Source organism: the organism of the source record quoted next, unplaced genomic scaffold, assembly GCF_019419815.1.
Source record: "Pyrus x bretschneideri cultivar Hongxiangsu unplaced genomic scaffold, Pyrus_bretschneideri_v1 Contig27, whole genome shotgun sequence".
NCBI lineage: Eukaryota > Viridiplantae > Streptophyta > Magnoliopsida > Rosales > Rosaceae > Pyrus > Pyrus x bretschneideri.
Window position 1 is genome coordinate 349616 of NW_025999579.1, and position 7212 is coordinate 356827.

The 7212-nt window shown below is 38.2% G+C and overlaps 1 non-coding gene across 1 annotated transcript; it reads left to right on the plus strand.

Annotated features, from left to right (window-relative positions):
* Positions 1-805: 805 nt before the first annotated feature.
* Positions 806-905, plus strand: LOC125479063. The gene has a single exon (XR_007259771.1). It is a non-coding gene; the product is annotated as a small nucleolar RNA R71 (small nucleolar RNA).
* The last annotated feature ends 6307 nt before the right edge of the window (positions 906-7212 follow it).

Here is a 7212-nt window from a genome sequence, read left to right on the forward strand (position 1 = left end):
GCTGTACCCCTTGGATTAGGCACTGTTTGACTAGGAAACTTCCCTTTTTCCCTTTCTGTAATATTACCTGCTAGCTGCCTAAATTGCCTCTCCAAATTAATTAGGGAAGCTTGCATATTCTACATGTTTTGATTCATTATCTGCATTATCTTTTGCAGGTTCTGGTTGCTTTGCTCAAAACTGATGCGAGTGACATTTGCCAACTTGTCAATTGCAATTTCCCATAAAGATTTGGCTGGTGTGGCAGGTTGCTGGACTAGTGGTGGGAATGGTGGTTTAACTTGCTGCTCACCACCCCATTTTAAATTTGGGTGTTCTCTCCAATCCGAATTATAAAAATTTGAATAAACATCATTTATTTGCCTTGGATAATTGTTGAATGCATTAACTTGCTTTGCCACAAAATCTGGATATGTATCTCTTTGTGGACAGCCTATAAATCATGTGTGGGTTGGTTGCAAATTGCACAACATGCTGCTGTAGGTTGCTAGACAGCAACCTGCTGAACTGGTGCTGCAATTTTCTGTAGGATCATGTTAAATTTTGCATCAAAAATTTCTATTTTTTTCTCAATCTTTTCAATTTGAGCAAATACATGTGGAGACCTATGGGCATTTAAAAAACACCCCTATTTTGTGGTTGATCCCCTGCCCATTGTTGAGATTCAAATGCCATGTTGTCAAACAATTGATAAGCCTCATGGGCATTTTTAGTTGAATAAGAACCTCCTGATGAAGCATGAATATGATTCTTGGTGTTTGAATTTAATCCTCTAAAAAATATGCCCATCTGTGTGTCTCCATCAATGCCCACGTGGGGACACTTTCTGAATAACTCCTTAAAACGCTCCCATGCCTCGTGAAACTCTTCATTAGGCTTTTGTGCAAAAGATAAAATTTGAGTCCTCATATCAAGAGTTTTAGAAGCAAGATAATATTTGTTAAGAAATTTGTCACTAATTTGTGCCCAAGAAGTGATACTAGCAAATGGTAGGGTAAGCAACCATGTTCTTGCCTTGTCCTTTAATGAATAAAGAAAAAGACAAAGTTTGATTGACTCTGTAGTAAAACCCTTCACTATAATATTTATGCACCCCATTAAACTCTGTGATATGCATATTAGGGTCCTCATGAGCTAATCCATGAAAAGTAGGCAAAGTCTCCAACATGTGATGTCTTATTTCGAACGTGTCGCCTTCCTCGTCTGGATATACAATGCAGCTTGGTAATTCGTTAGCACGGGTTGCTAATGTATCCCTCAATGGTCATCCAGCAGTTGGTATGGCGAAAGCCATGGTATCCTTGCTGTCCAAAACCCTAGAAAACAGATTTTTCATAAAAGTTCCCTCCAATGAGGGTTCCCATGCTAAAAACTACTCCTTGCACCTTTGTCATAAAGTGCATTCCAGTTCTGGATTGAATTCTACTAGCTGTTGATTTTGAGATCTATTGCATACCATGTACTGGATCTGCCCAGATTGTGTGATCTGTAAAAAAACGAAAATTAAATTAATAATTTTTTTAATATATATCTACAGCAATAATTAACAAAGAATTATGATTAACACAAATTGTTTAAAAACAATCCTCGGCAACGACGCTAATTTCTTGATGGGATTTTTAGTTACCTGCACAAAGAGGTTAAAATCACACAAAATACTTGCAAGAGAACAAGGTAGTTGTAGTATAAACAGCTTAAGTAATGTCGTTTTCCACAGGGATTATTTAAAACAATTAATGAAAAACCCTAATCTAAATTAATTATTTGAAAATAAATATTGGAAAATGTTGATTTTGAATTTAAAAGTAATAAAAACGAATTTTAATAAAAGTAATTTAGGAAAAACAACTAATAACCAATTAAAAAGGAAACAAATCAAAGAGAAAAGGTTTTGAGAAACAAATTTGGAAAAGCATCCCCTTAACAATCCTATGTAGATTTACTAATTACTTATGAATTATCCATGCAACTTTGAAGTGTAGGTTTTACTAAAATATATTCTATTTGTGGCATTCAAGCTAGAACGTATATCAAACATGCAATCTGTCCGTGACATTAAGATCAAATATAAACATGCATGCCTCATTATGCTTTGTGAAAACCCCTTGAAAAACCATGCAACCCCTAAGATGTGGCATTTGCCCCAGGTGAAATTATAACTATCAATCACAAGAAACAATACTCAATTCTCCGGTGGCATTCTGACCGAATTGCATCCAATTACTTATCTAAACATCCTAATGGTCATGAATCATTAAGACACAAAGACAGTTTAAAGCACAGTGATTAATAATTCAAAGCATGCATGAATAATATCATAAGCAATTAAATAAAAACTACATATTCATGCTAAGACTCAAGGCATCTTCTTAGCAAAAGAAAATTAGTTACGCATATTCATAATTAAAATCAAAAGAGTTTTATTAAACTAGAAAAAAAATGAAAACACCTTGAAAGTATAAGTCTTGAAATCTCTAAGCTTTGCCCAAAGTCTTCTCCCAAAAATTGCATACGTATGAGAGAAACCCTAGGTTTGCTCAAAGGCTTATTTATACTACTCTATTAAAATCTTCCTAGTAAAAGGTCTTAGAATAAAGGCTGGTTTGGAATTGTTGTGCTTTGAAAAAAAACTGCTTTTGCTGTGAGAATAAGCAGCTGTGAAATAAAGCAGCAGAGCGTTTGGTATACTTTTTTGTAAAAGTGCTTTTGAAAAAAAAAAAAAGCAGTATTATAGTGTTTGATAAACTTTAATGTAAAATAGATGTGAAAAAAAACTGGTTTTTCAAAGCTGGGTTTTGTAGCTTTGTGTTTTTGGCTTTTTTTTCACCCAAAACTATGAAAAAAAGCTGAAGCTGAATGTTTACCAAACATAAAAAAGCTCCCAGCTTTTTTTGATAGCCACTTTTTTCAGAATTACCTTAGTACCAAACTAAGGCTAAGACTAGGAAACCTAATAAATTGAAATAAAATAGGTAACATAATTCTAAATTGACTTGGTAAATTCGTCCAAAATTCTGCACAGCCACGTTTTGGACCCAAATTAGCTACAAAACTAGCCCAAAATAGCTAGATTTAAAGGACTATTCTGAACACTTCTCTAAAAGGCCACGAACCCATCCGAGGTCATCTTGGGTTCCAAAAACGTAGTTTAAGCCCGGAAACGTCACTTTCCAGCAACACGCACTGCTACCTTAATAAATCGCCAGAAAATAACTGCTTGGTAGAAAAATCCCAAATTTTGACATGAACAAACCCAGAGATACACGAATGTTCCCCAATTTTAATCACTCCAAAATTCGTCCGTTTGATCACGTTTTGCTTCAGATGAACTCGAATACCCTATATTGAAAATATAAAGCAAAGTATTAAAATTCTACCAAAATAATTACCAAATTATACTAAGAATAAGGTAAAATATATAATATAATATTGACTCATCGACACACCAGCCACTTCACCCTAACTAGGCTCAATCATTTTGCTCCGCCTTATATTTGATAAGCATTGTCAAAAATGGCGATGGAGGAGGAGCATGGTTGGTATGCGCCGAGCAGATGTTGGATTGGACAGCTGAAACTACCAAGTTGTGAATGTTGCTTTTGGTACTCGGTTCTCATTATCGCAGCTATATATTCTAGTTTGCAACTTTGGACAGAGCATAATATAGGAAGAATCTGGGAATCCGAGGGGTTATCAGTCGTGATCAAGTCGACAAGTTGTATAAATTTGTGTTTTCATGGCCAATTTTAATAGAGGTGCCCTGGATTTGTGGGTGTTGTCTTTAGGGGTCAGTCATCATCTCGAGGCACGGATCCTCGAGTCTGGTGGTTGCTCAGATCTTCTGCTCGGTTGAGGGCTTTTCTCCAACACTCTCTCTTTCTCTCCCCCTCCAACCTCTTGTAGAAAGGCGTATGTATATATGTACATACTCAAATATAATACAAATCTATAGCCCAATTATAGGTGAACCGCTCAAATATATAAGCATCAAGAAATGAAAGGTTACATCAAAGAATCGTTGTATTAGTAACTGCATCCAATCTTCAAACTCAGCACTATTTACAGATTAATGCTACGAGGAAAATTATATACACACATTTGCGTAACTTGAAACACAAAAACAGAGAGGAAAGTTATATGTACACAATACATATTTATGGGGGGTCAAACCAGTGTAAGCAAAAAACACAAGGTTAAGAAAAGGTTGGTAAGGTAACTCTTTCTCCCTATCTAATGTTAAATATGCTTAATTTGGAAAACTACTCAACAAGTTGTACCAGTTGTTAAAATGAATTAGTTAAGACTTTACGAAGTCCTCCAGCGTCGCCAAGAGAGGAAGAACTCATAGTCCAGATGCCTGTTTACATATGTTCCTTTGCTCATAACAGCTCTTGCCATAAGCGATGCTATCTCCTCAAGTGTCCTCAAACGCTCCCCTAGTACTCCATAAGGGTTTAAGCCTCGTGGTGTTGCTGTTGTCTGCCTTGGTGCTGAGGGCCTTAACTTGAACCAGCATTCAGCCTATGCACTCGTGACACAATATATATTAATTAATAAGCGCAGCAACTTTTACAATATGCCTTAACTATATGCCACAGCTGCGCAATATTTGTGCATCTATACACTATTAGCCATGACTACCTGAGCATTGTAGCTTTGCAGACCCACAACTGGAGATACAATACAAGTATCCAAGTTATGAGACTCAAATTTGGTACTTCTATGGACCAAATGACCGAGTGAATGGTAAGTCAGAAATGCTGCACGTAAGTTACCATCAGGTATCCGGTAAATTGGATACCATGCCACTGAGTACCTGAAAATTCAGATGGCACTTGAAAGTTATGTACTAGTTAGAATACGCTTGGCATCGGTTGTATTACTAGTAATTTTGCTTCATTTTGTGAAACTAACAATGGTCGATTACAAACACATATTTTACATTTTAAAGAGATTGAAGCCAGTTTTATTACTAACTGGGATCTGGGATACAGATCATTTAGATTTATAGAGTTTAGATTTGTTAGTTCTCCATAAGCTTTAGAATGTGACAGTCCATCACCTCGTACCAGCTCTTTTATCCTGAAATGAAGGGCAACAAATGTAAGATCTTCAACAAATACATAAAGTTGCTTATGATCTTTGACAAGCTACAAAGTAAATACTACATCGTTTTAAATGACAACTTCAGTAAAAAAAATATAAAAGGATACTTACTTGTCATATAAAGGTCGTCTAACCTGAGGTTGTTCTGATTCAAAATATTCAAACAGTAGCTCTAAATCACCGGACCCTGTTGTGTCAGTTAATCGAACAAATACATCTCTGGCAGAAGCAGAATAATGTTCTAAAATACACTATTGATTTACAAGCGGTGGAGTGACCGCATCTTCCTTATGATCAGGCTGAGGAAGAAGTAATGAAAATAATGGAAAACTACCAATGCTAGAGGAATTTTTGGATGTGTCACTATCCAGGCTTGCGCTTGGCGCATCAGAACCAGAAAACCTATTATTAGCATCTACATAATCAGCATTTCCATTCTTGAATAACTGAATTCCTGACAAATAAGGGACAAAATAAGCACGAAATGCAAAGCGATCAGCACCCAATCTCTTTGAATCTCTAAGTTCATCGGCCCTTATTTCCAGACCATAGCTACCATATTGCTCATACCACTGCCATAGGCTTCCTAAACTGATGTCAGGTGTCTCATGTCTGCACAATGGCACACCCCCAACCTGATCAACCTGGTTCCTTGAGCAGCAAGTATGACAACTTACAGAATTGGGTGACTATGAATAGCTGGGGATGAATGATAAAGAAGCCTTTCAAATTCAGCAATGAGGCGACCAGTGGCCATTTGAACAGCTTCGGATGCCAGTTGTGCCCTACAAACATTATTTACTGCTTCTAGTATTCTGTTTGAATCAGCTTCAAATGCATTTAAATCTTTAGGTACGTCGAAGTTTTTTATGTAGTTAGCTGCATTGAGCTTGTTATTGATCAGTTCTTCAGTTGTACTTGGTTGTGGAAACCTTCCCTCGAATCCATTGGAAAAACAAGTTAAGTCTCCAGAACTTTGACCTGGGCACACTACTGCAACATCAGAAAGAGGATTGTGAGTATTGAAAGCCACGTACCCTTTAGCACTTTTACCGACACTTTCAAGATGAGCCATTTCATTTGGACAAAGTTTCTTGCTAGAAACTGATTTAGAGGTCATGCATTCTACTTTGCTGCTCTGAAATCCAGCGCTTGGACAGCTAGGCGGAGAACTAGATCTTGTAGCAAGATCTAATCCTTTGTTATCCTTCGCCTGATCTGATATATCATTCAGTTTCATCCTATCCTTCACACAACTGGGTATGGTTCTATGGGTATGGTTATGAAGCTGGGATGCCAAAATATGGCATATAGGGTCGGAAACAATGCAGCCTAGCTCGCGTGGGCTGGCTGCAATAAGAGGTAGGCCCTGCACCATGGCTGCATGCCTTGTTTGGGCACGAGGAAGGGCATAGAGGCCTTAAGCCGTGTCTGGGATGAAGCCCAACAGCGCTAGGTTGTTGGTAATGGACTAAAACCAACGCAGGAAGGCAGGCCCAGCATGTGCTGGCCTGGGTAAGGCGTGACGAAGCCCAGCTACGAGTTGGCTTAGGGTTTTGGGCTTGGGTGCGAGAAGCCTAGCTAAAGGTTGGCTTCTGGACGTTTGCCGAGAAGCGGACGAGCTCATCAATCAAAGTAGGCTTTGCTGCAAGCAGGCCGGTACACTAGGACATAGCCCAGCAAGCATCGGGCTTGCTAGCAATGGGCCAGTTTGCGTAGAGACAAACCTAGCAAGGTTGCAGGCCTACTGCTGGGCTCGAGACTTTAGGCCCGTATAGGAACCCAACCCAGGCCTTCGACCTGGTTGTCTGTGCAAGTGTAGCAAGCCCACGGGGCTACTGTATATAGTCCATGCGTCGTCCAGGATGGTGGCGTGGTTGCAGGCTAGCCAACTCGGCTTGGCAGCACGGTTTGATGGGTGCATATTTTCATATATTTTATCATATACTTCCTTTGGATTTTCTATATATGAATGGGTTAAATGCACTAATTTATATTGTTTTAATTTATAGGCATTAAATACTGAAGTTATGCAAAAATGAAGTGAAAAATGAGTTGTTTGGGTGTCAAGTAATTCCAGTGGAGCAAGAGGCTAATTAATTGCAC